The sequence below is a fragment of the Ammospiza caudacuta genome, chromosome 5 (assembly GCF_027887145.1).
Source record: "Ammospiza caudacuta isolate bAmmCau1 chromosome 5, bAmmCau1.pri, whole genome shotgun sequence".
Classification (NCBI taxonomy): domain Eukaryota; kingdom Metazoa; phylum Chordata; class Aves; order Passeriformes; family Passerellidae; genus Ammospiza; species Ammospiza caudacuta.
The window spans coordinates 15,112,719-15,126,653 of record NC_080597.1 but is presented as its reverse complement, the minus strand read 5'-3'; the positions used below and the strand labels follow the sequence as shown (position 1 = coordinate 15,126,653).

General features: G+C 42.6%; 1 protein-coding gene across 4 annotated transcripts in view; it reads right to left on the bottom strand.

The window, feature by feature from the left end:
- Positions 1 to 13,500, bottom strand: part of RASSF8 (Ras association domain family member 8) — a 69,719-nt gene extending 56,219 nt beyond the window's left edge. The window contains exon 1 of one of the 4 annotated variants that reach the window (XM_058805606.1): positions 13,427 to 13,500. The gene's annotated coding sequence lies outside the window, so the exon portion shown is untranslated. Of the gene's footprint in view, positions 1 to 8,130; positions 8,225 to 12,628; positions 12,705 to 13,426 lie in introns of those variants that run through there. The other 3 variants (XM_058805607.1, XM_058805604.1, XM_058805605.1) reach the window with 3 other exon arrangements.
- Positions 13,501 to 13,935: the final 435 nt, after the last annotated feature.

Here is a 13,935-nt window from a genome sequence, read left to right as displayed (position 1 = left end):
TGCCCACCCCAGCTGGCACGGGGCCACTGGCTGCAGAACCAGTGCAATATGTGCATATTCAGAGCCCCATGCTCAAATTCCATCAGATCATCACTTTTTAGTAAATAAACTAAGGAGCTAAACCATAAGCTTCCAACACAAGCCAGCAAGCAGTTAAATCAAGTCTTACATTTTACCCAGGAAGGGATGCCAAAATAATTCTCAGGAAACCACCTGAGATACCACAGTGACTCCAAATTTCTATCTAATCCTGATTTTAAAAAAACCAAAGTTCTCATTAGGGTAGATAACTATTGATGCACATGACCAAAAAAATCAGAAGATGATGCCAGAATACACCACTGTCCTGACACTTCCCTTTAAACCTCCCTGACTCATGGTGTAAGGTCTATTAAATGAACTTTCAATTTACTAGGTTTTAAATTAAGAATTTCATGATTTTGCAATTCAGGTGCCTTTACATAAATAACTACACACATGCTGTGATATTCAGGTATTTGCCAAAATTTCTAAGAACTGATGCTGTAGTTGCTGACTGATTATGCACAGGTGACCACTCAGTGAGTTTCCTTTGTGTCTTTACTCCTGCAAAGTTTGATCTAACTCTATTCCATCTATCATTGCCTTTCTCAAGATTACTTCACCTAGAAGTAAAAAATAATGAAGAATTAATTAATTTGTCCCTTTTTCATAGTATGTTCAAGCATTGCTTTCCCAGAAAAGAAAAAAAAAAATCAATAAACTGAAAGGAGGAAAACAAGATTTCCATGAAAAAGGTACTTCAAGTCACCTACTCCACATCAACTATACAAAAATTATATGACAGTACTTGAGTCAAAGGGGAACCCTTTCACTCAAGAAATAAGAAGACAGCAGAATGGTTTGATCAAGGATTTAATTCCAAGAAAAATATTCCAGTGGTGTAGCACCTAATGAAGCACATGATATTAATCACTTATTCCCCTTCAACTTCATTAAAAAATCTCTTCTTCTGCTTCCACTTCAAAGCTTCCAGCTGAAAGCCTGATTTGTCCTGTTGGGTCCAGAGTGGGAGGACTCTAAATCTCAGTCACCACCAGGGAGTGACAGGCTCCTCTGTGACACAAGGCCAGGCACATAAAGGAATGCCCACTCTACTACCCCTTGCAAAAAGCAAGCTGGTGTGTGAACAAGCAGCTCTGAAATTCTGGATTCATTACCAGGCATGTATTTTTCCCATATCACCTTACTCAAGTATGTGCATAAACATTCCTATAGAAAAATCTGTAATTTTAACTCCTTGTTAAAAGTCTTACCACATAAATGCATACACTGCATTGTGTTAGAAGTACTTTGGATAAAAGAGTTTTTCCTTCTCTTCTTGATCATCTCTAATATTTCCTATGTTTATAGCTTTTTTTCCAACTCAATAATTCATGGGTAATTTCAATATATTATACATTTATGACAAGTTTCCCTAGAACACAGTTCATCTGCTGCATTCAAGTACAGAATCATTAGATTCCATAGAAAAACCCAGCTGAGAACTTACCCTGCAGTTTAGAGGAAGGTCATAATAACTTGCCCTACTATACCTCTTTAAACAAAGACTCTGCAGCAGCCAGAAAACAAGATGCAAAGAAAATCCTACATATTTTGCTTTTATCCAATTGAAGTACTGTAAAGATAAGCAAAAAAAAATTAGTTTTTTTTTAATTACTTACAAGCAAGGATTTATTTACCCCTCTGGCTTAACTGCTAGCAGTATCAGCAAGGCAATCCCATTGCAGCTGACAGTGGCTGTGTGGTACAAACACCTCTTAAAGAAAAAGAAGATAAACCAAAAGCCAGAACCCTTCAGGCTGGAAGGAGCTGCTGGAGCCCAGCCTCCTGCCCAAAGCAAGGCCAGTGCTCCATTCAGACCAGGTTGCCTTCACCAGCTGCCTCTGAAAACTGACTCAAAGGATGAAGATGCTTCCCTAGAAAATTAAGGCCTTCTTTACATATGGTCATTAATAATGACATAGATCAGAGAGCTCCCAGTAGCCCTAAGCCAGTGACAAACCTCAAATCACTTTCTTTAAATACTTCTACGCTTAATGAAGTTCAGAGCCACTGAATGACTCCAGTTTCCCAACACATTCCAGAATTTTTAATACAGTGCAGAAAGTATCCCCTATTAGTGATGCTGAATGCAATTTTAAGCAAGTTGTGCTCACAAATGACTACATCAACACAGGCAGAGCTGGAGTGTCAGCTCTGAGGACAACCAGCGTTGACTCCAAGTAAGCAGCTGGTTACTTGGTGGAACAAATCAATTGAATTTTGTAGAAATAACCGATGTAGGTAAGTTTGCACACCAGTTTTTAATACCAGTCATCATAACTGCTTTGCTGTCCCCTCGATACAAGACACAGCACAAAAAAATCAGTTCCCAGGGACAAACCCAAACAAGCAAACACATAAAAGCAAACTTACCTAAGCGATTTGTGTCACAAGATTTGTTTGGGGATGATGGCTCAAATTGACTTGTGCCCTATCACTCTTTACCTCACCCTCTTCACACATTTCCAATGCTTCAAATAAGCTTTGGCATTTACTAAATGAATGTAAAAGCATCTTACATGAAGACCAACAGATTATTTCCTACATATGGTATATTTTAATAGCATAAGCTGACAAAGCAACACATTTTTACAGGCCTACATAAATCCATACTTTAAGCTTTTTTTCTCTTCCTTTTCAAATAAAACCCACGTCTGATAAATGTTAATGGAAAAAAAAAAAAAAAAACAAACCTGAAATTTCTCTAAGAAGAGGTAAATGCAGGCACAAATCACCAATTCCCACATAGTCAAGCTCTGCCTCAGGTTCACACATTGTCAAATTGGTGACAATGAGCAAATAGGTACTAGGAGAGCAAACAATATTGTTACAAATTTCAGGACATGCTTGGCCTTTGCTTTAATGAAATTAAATGACATGAACAAAGCACAGAAAGAACATCTCTCAATGCATCCACAGCGTTCAGTGTGAACAGAAGAACAGACACCATTTGCACCTCAAGAGTGCTAAGAATACAAGGTAACCAGTCAGACACTCTGATGATGGGCTCAGCACAGCAAAATAGAACCTAGAATTCTTTTTAATAGAACTGATGGTAAAGAATTTCTCAAAGGATATGCCCACCAATTTGCTGCTGTATTAAGAACAAAAATCAGTAAAAGCTTCTAAACTAATACTGATTCTTTATTTTGTGATCTCTTTTGAAGGTCTGTATTAATTCTCAACATCAGGAATAAATCCACTGCAGGAAATCATATGACAAAAACACATGTTTTGGAAAAGGACTATGAAAATGAACAAAGTCAAACTACTCAAGATTTGCCTTGGCTTTAATGTCTTACTTGAATGTTGGGTGTAGTAGAAAGGACCCATGTTGGAGCATTATAGTTATTTCCCTTTTCCTAGTTCAACAAGCACAGGACTGACTTTATTAAAACATTGCAGGAGTCAGGAGGACAGGGAGAAAAAGAACACAACACAGAGCAAAATGAAAACATTGGCTTTACAGCAAGATTATTTTGAACTTCCATCAGAAGAACACCCAAACCCTCTCAGAAAGCTCTGTATGCTCACACAGCATTGGAGCACTGGCATCAGAGTTACTATCCTGCAGGAAAACTGAAGCAGAAGTTGCAAGAAAAGGCATAAGAACTGCCAGTGGTTTATTTGCCACACAGTATCTGGGTACCAACTACTGGATTACACTTGACACCCTTTCCAGCTCCTGGAATTGAAGAGGTACAGTAACAACCCATGGCTGCCTCCAATTATCTTGCAACAAATCTGACTCTTCCAGTCAGCTCTCCTCCTAAAATATGAACCTTTCCTTGATACTTGTCCCTTAAAATGTTCAGTATTCCAAAAGAACACCCCAGTTTACATTTCCTTTTGCTTGAGCTTTTGCTAGCAGAGCAGCTGTACCTCAGCTACGTGCCTGCTGTTATCCCACTCGGGGTGCCAGGTAAATCAGCTTAGCATCCTTCCCAGGCATTTCCCCTCAGTGGTGTGACAGCCACAGCCACACGGCCTCAGTGACTCACAGGGTGGCTCACAGGTGGCACTGCCTGGCCACCATCACCCTACAGCTGTGCCCTTGCCACTCCAGCCTGCCTGAGAACCTCTCAGGGTGCAACAGAGGCTCTCAAGCTGCTACACAAGTTAATCAAGAACTTGGTCCAGAGCTGGACTTCATTACAGGGACATTGTCCTGGGCATGCCAACAGGCTCGCCCACTGAGGATGGGACATGCACTTCCAACTCCTGATTTCAGGTCTGAATACTCATCTACTAGCTATACCTTTTATTTTTAGAGGAAAAAAGCCACTGATAAGTAGTGGTCAAATATCCAAAGGAAGTTCACCCTGTAACCTTGTTCAAACTAAGGTCTGAACTCTGAATGAAGCAACTCATGGCTCCCCCTGTCAATATTAAAATCAGACCAGATATTCCCATCTGCCTTGTACTTGAAATCCCTGCCATGGAGCTCAACATTACAGCTACACGTTGTGACATCACCACAAGGGATTTATTAAATATTCTTTTTTTTTTTTTACAAGATCCTTGAACACTTCCAGGGATGGATCATCCAGAGCTTCTCTGGGCAACCTCTTCCAGTGCCACACCACCCTCACAGGAAAGAATTTCTTCCTAATATCCAATCTAAACTTCCTCTCTATAAACTTGAAGCCATACCCTCTTCTTCCCTCTTGTTTAATTTTCTACTCCATTATAGAACTGTCTTCACCTTACCAGCTTTATGTCCATGTCAGCAAGAAAAAGAAGGGTATTCTTAAAAATGGTGTATACATTGAATGCTATTCTCATGCATACTGGTCAAGCTGAGGATAATGGAGGTCTTTTGAAATAAAATATAGTTTGTCCAGAGATCATTGTGGACTATTAAAGTAAACCATGCTCAGGAAGCATATAGGTTTCCAATTATTTAGGCTTTTGCATATACACTTACAATGACAAGCATGAAGGGCACTGTAAAATAGGAAAGAAATAGCCTTGCAGCATATATTTAAATAAACCCAGTCATCTTCTGCTCTGCTATCCACAGTTAAAGAAAACACATTTTAACAAAACTTAAGGTAATATTTAAGGTTTTTAGAACAAAATAATATTGTTTAGAAATGGCACAGCATTTGTCATGCACTTAGGAAGCCACAAGGCTAAGACAAGAAAGTGTATTTGCCATTTCTTTCTATTTATGTCACATTTTTATCTTACAGTGTGTAAATACAAATTCAGAAAATGTTAATGACTTTTTTTTAAAGTCAGAATTTACTACACTAGTTTATGCTCAGTGAGGGAAACACAGGGCTCTCGCAGCTGGTAATATTGGTATATACTAATATGAAAATACAGCCAACTGCATTTCCTTACCCTGTGCTGAGGATGGATATTTTTGTCATGACAAGAAGCGTACATAAAAAATATTTACCTGCCACAGGCACTTTAGCATTAGAGTACAATAAAAAACCAAAATACTAAGGAATGTGACTGTATTTGACTGTTCTGCACATCTGTAATGGTTAATGTTTCTAAGCAACTCCTGGAAAAATAATCAAAGCTGAAGAATGAAGGGAAAAGCAGCTGATAAATGAAACTAAGCATCTTGTCAAGAAAGATAAAAATGTGGTTAGAGGTCAGTGAAGGACAAGGGGAGGGAGAGAGTGGAAGAATTCTAGAATATTTCTGGTTGGGCTTCCCTAGAAGGCTAAGGCAGGGAGCTGCCAGCAACAAAAACACTGTCTCTCGAGGAGCAGGGGAAACAAGCACTGACAGGATGTCAGGATCACAACAGGACAGGGGCAAGTTAAACCCAACTCCTGGACAACAAAACAGCAAAGTAAGTGTTCCCCCTGCCCCAAACAGCTCAGCAGCAGAGCAATTGGAGGAATGCTCTGTGCCTGGGAGATGTGCAGGGAAAGTGCCGGTGTCTTCCCCTCCTATCCAAAACCAAAAGCTGGGCTGCAGTTTGGAGGGGCACCTGGAAAGCCACAAAGTCCTGAGGGAGTGCTTAGGAAGCCTGGTGGCAGGGCAGAAAGGGGTGGCACTGCCATCAGGCACACACAGGGAGCACAGGAACGAGTCACTAATGGGAAGTGCTGAAAGAATGGCAGCAGGAGAGCAGGAAGGGGTGGGAAAGAGCCCCGAGTTTCAAAAGGCACACTGGGAATCCAGCACGGAATCACAGAATGCTCTGGGTTGGAAGGGGCCTAACGACCATCTCATTCCAGCCCCCTGCCACCAGCCCAGGTGGCTGATCAAGGCTGATGAGGAGCTTTGCAACGAGTTACAAACAGGAGACGGCAACTCCTAACAGACCCAAGCCCCTTCTGTCTTGCCAAGAGTTTAAAGAAAAACCAAAGCCAGCACCAGAAAACATTTTAAATTGTAATTTATGGCTGCTGTTAGGAGCCCAGCTCTCTCACAGCCTACCTAAGGAAGGTGAACCTCTTCCTCTAATTTCTGCCTCAGAAAAATGACCAACCCATGGCACACAGAACTTGCCAACAGCAAACTCACACCCAGCTCTCCTCCTGCAGCACACACCATCTCCTAAAGGTATGGGCCTCTTATCTTTCAGCCTTACCCACATGGACAGCAAGTTCCTTTGATTCACTAAAACCACAAGAGAGGCAAGCAGCAGGCCTAAAGTAGAATATTATCTTAATTCTTGAGTTATGACTGGGTTTTCTGACAGCTGATCACCATCACAGATGTCCACCCTCACTACATCAAAAGCATCTAAAGACGGTTCTCTGCGGTCTCACACAGGACAGCTTAACCCCAAGCAGCAGTGCTGTGCTCTGTATCAAGCTGGTCGCTTTCTGGTCTGTTCCTGGGAAATAAGGGAACAGCAGAACTTTGTACATTTCATTTTGTTCTGCTACCCTCTCCCATTCTTGGAAGAAAAGCCCAAAGACTTTTAATTTATGGTATATTTCAGTTTGAAACAAAGACTAAGCTCACAGGACACGAGGGAAGCAGGTAAACTGCTAAGCAAACACATGAACTGCAGTGAAAGAACACGGGTAGTAAAAAAGAAAATTCTATTTCTATTCAGAGTATTTCAAAAACTCTTATAAATTTAGTCATTTTCTAGCAGAACTTGTTCACTAGAATGAGTTCTGACAAAAGATTCTGCTACACACTATCAACTCCTTAAAACAACAAAAAAAAAACTATGCTCCCTTGTATGCTAAATAGCCTTTGTTATCTCTTTGGAGTATCAGGTTACCAATTCCAATCCCATTAGCTGCATGAAAACACTGCATTGTATTCAGTGTGACTGTTCTTTGTTAGTCCCATGCTGCTCGTGCTCCTCTGTGCCACTTCCACGGCTCAAAATACAGAGTCTCCAACTCAGCTTATTCAAAGTTTCTGTCCTTGCCCCCAGTGAAAACAGTGCAAATGCTTGGATTGACTTGGAGGCAGAGATGAAGCCCAGGGCAAACTTACTAAAAAAAAAAAAAAAAAACCACACCAAAAAACCTGAAAAACCACCACAATCACTTGCTGGTGGGCAAGGACAAGGACATTCAACCACTGCCATATGTTTCTCTCCGGATAGGAATTATTATTCCAGGTACAACTGCTAGTTAATATTGCCAGCTACACAGCTGCAATGGCACATTCAAGAATTTGCTCTCTTGATTTCCAATATCAACTTCTAAATATTATCAGCTGTGGCATCTTCCTACTTACTTCTCCAGGAAGACACTGACATGTGCAGCCACTGATGAGTTCCTTTTAACTTTCCCTCATATGTCAAATAGAGGAGGGAGAATAAAGACAAGGACAGACACAGCTTTTACAAGTGTTTAAGTGCCTAAAAATGGAGCAATTTAATATGGACTTGGGGGATTTGCATCAATGAGTGCTCTCTCCTTCTCTGTTTGCAGGGAAAACTGATTTCTTTATAAATTTCACTTAATGCCACACTAGTCAGAATGAACATTAGTATCAATCTACTGGATAATTGCTATTAATTCACTAATTGTCAAGATACATGCAGCTTTTATATGGCTTCAAGCTTAGTATTTAAGAAACACAGACTGACAAGCAAATACCTACCTTTCAGAAAGCAAGAAATTACACTCTGCTCTCAATAACCCCATTTTATTCAGAAGGATGTAATCACCATCAGCACAGGCATGGCAGGAGGGAGTGGAATGGAGAGGAGAGAAAGCAGATCAGATCTGTTGAAGGTCTCCAAACAGCCCTGTGACAAGAACAGCACACCCTTCAACCCCTAAAAGCCACATTGTCTCCCCACTTCAGCACAGACACAAAACATCTGGCTGCCCAATGGAATTACAGCCTCTCTTTATCCTTGCTCACAAAACTGCTGACTGAGAGTAAAACCTTAATTTCCAAAGGTTCTTCCGGAAACTCCAAACTCCTTTCGAACAACAGCTTGGAAACATTGACAAACACTTCAGGAGTCCAAAAATATTTCAGCAAAATACTTCCAGTTCACTTGAAGCAAAAGTTCCAGCTCTGAAGATTCCTGGGGAGAACACAATACAAAGCAAGCCCCGAGAGCCTGGCCAGTTTAAAACAGGACCATGCAGAGGCACAGCAAGGTACAGGCTGGATAAATGTCAGGTACTGTTGCAGGAAGGGAACTAAAACTCAAGGTTACACCGAGCATGGCTTTCAAAGCAAGTAAATAAATTCAAACTATGATGTTGAGCCTGGAGCAAGGGCAGAAGCTGGAAGTCAGTTGCATTACACATTTCTAGAAGTTTCCCTCCCCTTTCTGCTCAAAGGGGTAGTAAGGCATTAAAATCTGACGTCTCAAAATACGATAAAACCATCATGACTGCCAGTATGGGGAAAAAGAACTCTCCTTTCAAAGGCATAGATGTCACATCACACTACGAAGGAGGAAGCAATACCACAACAGAGGACAACATTCAAGCTCACCTTTAAAGCTGTGCTGCTTGCTTGCAGGTGAAAAACAAATCCCGGAGTGCCTCACAACTTTTCCAAGCTCAAATATCCTCTTAGTGCATCTGCATGAACATTTTCCACTGACGAAGAAGGTTAAACCCTCTTAGCTGAAACACACATTGCTCTATCTACAATGCTCACTCCAATCCTCAAAATTAATGTCAGTCCCACACAGAAAAACTTCAGAGATCTTCACAGGTTTTCCATGGATTATTTGTAGCCTCTCTGCTAATATTTCCTCTGAGTTCCACTATCTGGGACCACATAGAACACACAGACCATGATATGAAGATTCAGTTGGCAACAAGGGGTGTAGACGTGTCTTGCACAGCAGACTCTAATACTGAAATTTAAGTAAAAATGTAACTTATACTTGGAATTGGCAGCATCCTCCTGTATTATAATGCAGTACACTGGAGTTCTTTTAGTTACTGTGGATGAAGTTGTGAACTGTTTCCCCAAACTCAATTTGAAAGAGCACAATGTAACTGGCTGCAATGTAACTTTACTGCTCATGTCTCCTAGCTGAAATTAATCCAGTAATGTATATCACCACCTTTGGAGACACAAGTGATCAACAGATCACTCTCTGTGAAATATCCCATACATATGGGGGGAAAAAAAAATCTTTTTATAAATATTTACTCATTTAAATTACAGCTCTATCTTGCTACCCACACAGAGGAGACTACAGAGATGACCGTCTGTCCTCATTACCATTCCTCCCTTCTTGTGCTAAAGATAGCACGGAGAGTAAAAATAAATAAATCCTCAACAGCATTAGGAATTAGACAATGTTGTGTTGAAAGATACCCCAGATGAGGAGCCTTATCTCTCCTGGCTGGCTGGGAGGGCAGGGGGGCTCTGACCCACAGAAGGGAGGTAGCACTTAAGCCTCCCCTAGGTGGTCTCTTGCAGCAGGCTCTACTCCAGCTGCAATCGCTCCTCAGCCCTAACTGGATGCCTGACCACTCTGGAACAGCTCAGCAGAGTATTTAAACAGATGGATGGTACAGGCCACTGGAACAAACCCCATTTTTCCCTGGCTGCAGCTCTCTTTCAGTGCATTCCTTTTGAAGTCTGTGCCACTGAGGAATCAACAACAGCTGAGAAACATGTGTTATCATACAACACCGAGCGCAGCCACAGCCCTGCACAGCAAGATGCTTTTGTGCAATAATCCTGCACTCCAGCAAGCATTACAGGGTCTCTTGGTGTGGGTGAGCCCGTTTTCCAAGCACAACAAGAAAGTAAACAGATTCCTCCCTCCTTAAGGAGTGACTCAAAAGCAGAAAGGTGAATTACACAGATTTCTCAAGTGCCTGCCAGCTGAAAGCTCACAGTGCTGTCTCCTAGAGTCCCCTCAGATACATTAACATTCTCCATATTTATGTCACCACAAAGATGACCAGATGCTTGCAGAGACACGAGTGAAGTAACAACCCAGAGGGGTCTGCAGTTCCGCTGGCAGATGTGACAAACCCCTGTATCTACAGCTCAAACCCACCTTCCTTTCCCAAGCAGGGTAAGTTCTGTGATCTCACCTTCACAGGTGACAAACTGGAGACAGACTGAGCAGGATGGCACCGCTCAGCACACACAGACCACTCAGCCCCCTCCCCACACTTTATCAGCACAGAGAGAGATAACATACAGCCCTCAGAAGAGAGCCAAGGGAGAAAACACCGTGACCATCCCCTTATCAGCCAGGAAAACCACTCCTGTCAAAGGCATGAGATTACCGCATGCTTTGAAGGGGAATGGGAAGGGTAGGAAGAATTAGTTATTTATGAAACTGAATTTGGGACTAGATTTGCTGTCAAGATTCAGAAGCACAGAGCTAGCTATGCACATATACAGGAGGACAGCAAGTTATAAACACATAACACAGACATACACACAAACACACCTTTACTTGCCCAATAACTTTCTACAGAACCGAGTATAATTTTCCCTGGAGAAAAGCAACAGGTCAGAGCCTCACATTTACAAAGTAACCCAGTCTCAAATGTTACAGGAAGGCAGGCACTGAGATTATAACAAATCTCATCACACTGTAAAGTCCCAACCCCACCATGAAAAAATTACAGGAAAACCCAGGCTTTCAAAAAAGCCCCAGAAAACCCAAAACCATTAACATTTAATGTCAAGACAGAAGTCCCCAAGACTTAAAAACCCAAGCAAAAAACATGAAATTAGAAAGCAAACACACTGGTGGACTAAGCTAAGTTCATAATTACAGACCTCACAAAATAAAATTACCAGGAACACCAAGCATCACGCCGAGGGGGGTCCTCAGCCCAGTTCCCACAGCAGTTTTCCACCCTGCAATTCAGTTTAACAGTTTCTTTCTCAAGAGGTCAATGCTGTCCTTCAAGTCAGCTTGAGGCAGACTTAAGGGACCATAGAAAAAGCATGCACTGCTACTCTCAGAGATATTCAGAGGATAAAAATAGCCCCAGTCTCAAAACCTTTGCAGCTATGTAAAAATCCAGTGTTGCTCCAAAAAAACGGTGATGCTCAAGATCCCTACAACTTTCCAAGAATGAGGATCAGCACGAGCCAAACTACCACCAGATGAGCAATCAGAACAACAACTGAACATTTACATGCAATTATTCTGACAAATCGGATGAAAAAGCACTTAAGAGAATGGGGGCACTCTCAGTATCCCGGGAGGTGCAGGCAGGAAGGCAGCTTAGGCAGGAGGTCACACTGCCCTGCGACGGCAGAAGCAGGAACAGAACCCACCACTGCACTTTCAGCAACTCAATCTCCTTCATTCCTTTTCAGAGCTTCCCTCAAACAGATTTTAAGGAGTTATATTCATCAACTTAATCTGGCTCTTCAGAATTATTGCTGGTGTTTCCAGCAATGGTTTGAAGTAGTTTTGAAAGACAAACTTCTTGGTAAATATGACTTGGTATTTCTCTCCTCCTATTTCCCACTATGCCAAACTTTTCCATCTCCAGGAAAGATAAAAAACAAGATTAATTCAAACAATGGATCAAATCGTACTGGGCTCCCAAAAGTGGAAAGGATGGAGAGATTACTCAACTGTGAGAAGTGAATCATCTTTATCTCTCAGTTGTCCTAAAGGGCACACAACTAAGTACGATGAATCCCAAGCAGTCATTTCAGTTCCCTCGGTTCCGTATCAAAAAATTTTTTTGCTCTAAGACTCAGAGAAGTACTTCCAATTTCACATCTAGCCTACTTTCCAATGAGATATCATCAAACAAAAAGTTAATCCGAAATTAAATTTTCTCTCTTCTCCAAAAAAAAGCGGGGGGAAAGTAAAGCTGATTTTATTTGCAGTTCAGCCACGTGGTGTTTTGGACTTTTGGAAGAGTATCTATCAGAAGAGGCAATGTAACAGAAGGAAGAACCACCCCCAATCAAAAGAGTTGACAGTTCATTCACAAGCTACATATTCTCTACTGAAAAGACAGAGCCCTTTACTTTCACAGCACTTAACACAACCGCACCGCGCCCAAACACAATTAGCAGGGAGCCTGGACGCCCTTAAACAGGTGCCTTGCACAAATCATTAGGCAATTGATTCGCTCGCTCTCCACAGCCCGGCAAACACTCAATTCCAACGTGCGATACTGACCAGAGATGAGGCAGAAACTCACAGGTCCGAACCAGGTTTCCTAAGCACTTTTTGCCACGGATGCGAGCAGTTTCCAGCGGTTTTGTTAAATGTGTCAAGCTCCGGCACACCTGCAGCCTGGGGATGGGAGGCGTGACAGGTGTAATTCCAAAGGGGTCATCGGAATCTGTGGCCTTCCCCCGCCTCCTGATTTCCCACACAAGCAACACTGAAATGCAGTGTAGGACTGCGTTCGAATCACCATTCTGCTGGGCAGAAAGCAGGCTGGCACACACCGGACCAGCACAACCCCAAAGCGGACCCTGGAGCAGACCCACACCACTCCAGAGCTGGAGAAAGCAAGCAGCAGAATCCATTTCCTTACCCATTAAAGTTCATGCCTCTGTATTGTCCTACCGCACTGTATTTGCTTAAGCTTTTCTCATCAATAGCACCCCACGAGAGAAAAAAACCCAAACCAAAAAGTCTCATGCATTCCCTGCCGGCAAAACACATTTTCTTCTAATCTTTCTTCTTACAGGGGAAGAAAAAGGGAGAGGGAGGGGTTGGGGCAGGAATAAAAGAGATCAATCGTGAAACAAACCAGCACTGCCCGAAGAAGGGGGAGAAGAAAAAAAATACTAAAACAAATAGTCCACGTAGCAAAAAAGGGGGAAAATGAAAAGGAGAAAAATAGGTTTAATTTTGTTTCCGGTGACAGGAAGAGAAGGGAAAAGAAAACTACTACAAAGATTTCCCTGTGTAAGAAAAGTAGGTTTTGAATTCCCTTCCTCAAGGACACCGAAAAATATCCCTTACTTTTCCACGCGATGCCCAACGGATGCCAGGAGAGAGGAAAAGCCGGAGGAAGCCGGCGAAGTAGCGAAGGAAGAAGCCAAAGGACAGAAGCGAGTGCGAGAGGGCTGGGAAGAGGCGAGAGGGGGAACGGCAGAGCCGAAAACGCAAAAAAAAAAAAAAAAAAAAAAAAAAAAAAAACCAAAAAAAAAAACAAAAAAACAAAACAGAAACAACAAGAACAGAAACCAAAAAACAAACCCAAGAAAATCCAGGGGGAGATGGGAAACGGGCGAGAGGGACGGGAAAGTTGGCGAGCGAGGAGGAGGCAGGGAAGGGTCACAAACCCCACAGCGGGGACGAGCCGGGAGATGCCGGAGAGGGGACGCGGAGCCGGGAGATCGAGCGGGGCAGGGGAGCGGGACTAGGGAGCAGAACTGGGGAGCAGGACTTACCGCCCGTCCCCTCGCTCGCCGCGCCGGCAGCGGCTCCGGGCGCCCGTCCCGCGGCAGCTCCGGGGCAGCGCCAGCGGC